A 3317-nucleotide genomic window follows, 5' to 3' on the forward strand; every position below is an offset into this window, starting at 1 on the left:
GGAAGAAAAGTTGTCTTGAGGTAGTGAGAATTGTGGTGATATGAGTTAGGCTGTGTCCTTGGTACAGTCAAGCAGTTCTGTGGTTAGAGTGTTCTTGGACCTCTATGGTAATCCTAAGTTTAAAAAATAGAACTTCTATTTTAAAACAGCCTTTAAAATAAAACTGGGGGGGAGGAGTACCTCTTCCAAAATAGCTGAGTCAGCCTGGGAACTTCTGTTATCTGATGTGACTCATTCTATGGAATGCAGCTTGTGAGTCAGAACAGTGCTGGAGTGTTGAGGGATGAGGAGGAAAGTGTATTAATTTATCTTCCATGCAACAATTTTAGCTTGAGAGTTCTTCCTTCTCCTTGCCTGCTCATGTAATATTACATAGCAGTGGATGAAAAATGTGAATAAGTTAGCTGGCAAAGTTGGAGACAAGTTTGACAGCGATGAGATAGCTTTAGAAATGGCTGCGCAGAGCTGCGTAACTGTCGAGTGCCATAAGAAAATGGGATCAGCCTCTTTCCTTAGTGTGCGTGAGCAGGACTTCTGAGGAGGGTCACAGGTGGGCTCTGCAGGTTGCCCTGGGTAAAATGCCTCTGAATGTTGAGGAAACCTTGATTAACAGCTCTCTGTGAGGCTCCAGGGTCTCTTCATCCTTTCTGTCCCCAAGTACTGTGGCAATGGGGAGAAATGACCACTTACTGCAGCCATGGACCCGTATGCAAAGTAAATATTTTGGTAGCATAGTGGGTCTCCTTCCCTGTGCTTTTGAGTTAAAATTTCTCTGTGGTTGTATACTGTGGTCAAAGGAGAAGAGTCTATGAGGTTTTCATGCTGATACCTGTTATAGTGTGACGTGAGATTCCTTTGCTCTGCCTGACTGTGACTGGAGCTTTGCCTTCCTTTGTGGTGGAGCTTGGGTGCTAACCTGGAGATAGGAGCGTGTGTCTCTCTTCTGTAATGTAAATTGTAAGTGCTGCTGTGGGGATTTTAATAGTTAACTGCTTTGACGTCGGCATATTAAGCTGCAGGATGTCCCAATGGTTGATGAATTAATCTAATGATAAAATTTAAAAACGCTTCATAGGAGTATACCTATACCAGTAGGACAGACGCTCGGGAGGAAGAGGAAGGCAGTGTTTTCTTGTCTGGGCTTCTAATAAAACCTATATAATTGAACGTATCCTAATGTGAACATTTCGTGAGAGCAGATGAGCAGGATGGCAATCGGAGCGAGGCACTTCAAGCTTAAAACCAGGAGCAAGGGCAGTAAACATACCTGATGTTAGGTAGCCAGATAGCAGAAAGTTTAAGACTTAATAAAAATGAGCGATGTTCTTTCTTCGGGAGCTCAAAAAAGAACTGCCTTGATTCCTGTAGCATTGTATCATGTCCTTTCTTTGTCCTTAATCAGCTGCAGCAGAGGCTTGGAGTTCAATACATATTGACTTAGAGCATATGCTGAAGTCTGAACTACTTGGGTTTCAAAACTTCAGTTGTCAGGAGCAGCATACAAATTTGGGCTAAGTTATCTGTTCCTTTTAAGGCTGCTTCTGCAGTGTAGTCGCACTTTTAATTCTCCCACGTTAGACGTTGAGCTGTTTAATAATCCATGCGTCCATACCTCTGAGCAGCTTGTTGGAAGAGCAAGCATATAACTTATTACAGACCTCTGATCGCCTTTAGAAAGGCACTGCCTGTGTCCATTAATCTCAGTAACATTATATACACATAATATATTGATAAAATGTTAATGACCTAACTTAACGCCAATAAAACCAGGAAATGAGGGTGTAGGAGTTCAAAGAGTAGCAGTCTTTAGCCTTCAGTCTTACTGGTCTTACTTATTTGTTGCCTTGCTGACTTTTTTTATTTCTACTCTCCCTACGCATTGCAGCAGTCTGTAAGCAAAAGTGCACGTTGTGCCCAGATTCTGAACCAGCTATTCACAGATGAGAGAATGAGAAATGTCCTCAGACTGGCCAGTGCACAAATGTCTTGCTATTCTGTTCTCCCTGGCCAATTTGTGCTGCTGGTTGGGCACCTTCTGTGTACATCGCTGCTTGTGCCCGTGCTTCAGCCAACAGCCACTGCCTGCCCTGCCCTTATTGGTGGTGATTGAGTTGTCTCAGAGCATGCCAGTCACTTACTCCTTGATTTAAAAGCAGCTGGTAGCTTAACAAGTTTTCCACTGGGAGTAAGAGCACACAGAGCTGTGCAGTCTTATTTGGAGCCTGTTAGAATACATATACTTATCATCACTAAAAACAACAGCAAACACCTTCAAATTGCTGCTGAGCCAAATGTTGCTGCTGCTGGTCCCTATGTAGCATTGTAAACCTGATGGATTTTTGTCGCTGGAGCTCAGAAAAATGCAGTGTGGTGAGGTATGCTGGCTTGCAAGTATTTCAATTAAAACTTAAATCTGAACTCTGCAACTCATCAAATGGACGGAGGAGAAATAGAGCAACAAAAATCAATATAAAAAATAGTTCATGTTAATGACATTTAACAGTCCTGCCCTGCGGTGCGTTCTCACTTGGGGAGGAGGGAAGTGCATTGGCTATTGAAATTTTACATAAAGTGTGAAATGAAGAATGTATGCTGGAGGGCATCAATATAAATCTCATAATATACTTTAAATTTTTTCCCTCCTAATTAAACCAAACGAAGCTTATGGTGATCCTCATGGGATTTTCTTGAGAAGAGGAAAAATGAACCGAGTCTGAATTCTGTACATAGAAAATTCTGTGTACTGAAGGTTAATTCTAATAGATCAAAATGCAGAGATCTTGTGGCAGGGAAGTTATTTTCTGCACTCACCCAATTAAATGTTAGAAGCTGGATAATAGAATAATTGTAGTTAGTCAATTGCTACTAAGTCATAATAGCTTGAGTACAACGAAGGCTGTCGGCAGTGAAACGCCGGTGGTAAAATAATAAAACCATTATTTCAATAATAATCTCAAGTTAATTAGAATAAGGCAGTACAGAACATTTTTAATACTGGACGAAAACAATTAGCATAGTACTTAGTAACAACAATATCCTTATTATCTGAAAGACAAAATAGGATTAATACAGCAGTAAAGCATTGAAACTGTGTGTCAACAAACACAGAGGAAAGATAACTTTGTCAATAGCTCCCAGCAAAAATGGTGGAAATCTCCACAGAAAGGAAAGTTTGGTTGTAGCAGATGTGCAGCTGAGTTTTTCTTGATAGGAATGTGGTCTTTTCCCTATGCCAAATGTTTATTTGTGGATTCATTCCTCAGAAAATGTCTTAAGTGTGTTCTGGTTATTCTTCCACCCCTTCCTTGTGTTTTTTT

This window comes from Meleagris gallopavo, chromosome 14, assembly GCF_000146605.3.
Source record: "Meleagris gallopavo isolate NT-WF06-2002-E0010 breed Aviagen turkey brand Nicholas breeding stock chromosome 14, Turkey_5.1, whole genome shotgun sequence".
NCBI classification, from domain to species: Eukaryota; Metazoa; Chordata; class Aves; order Galliformes; family Phasianidae; genus Meleagris; species Meleagris gallopavo.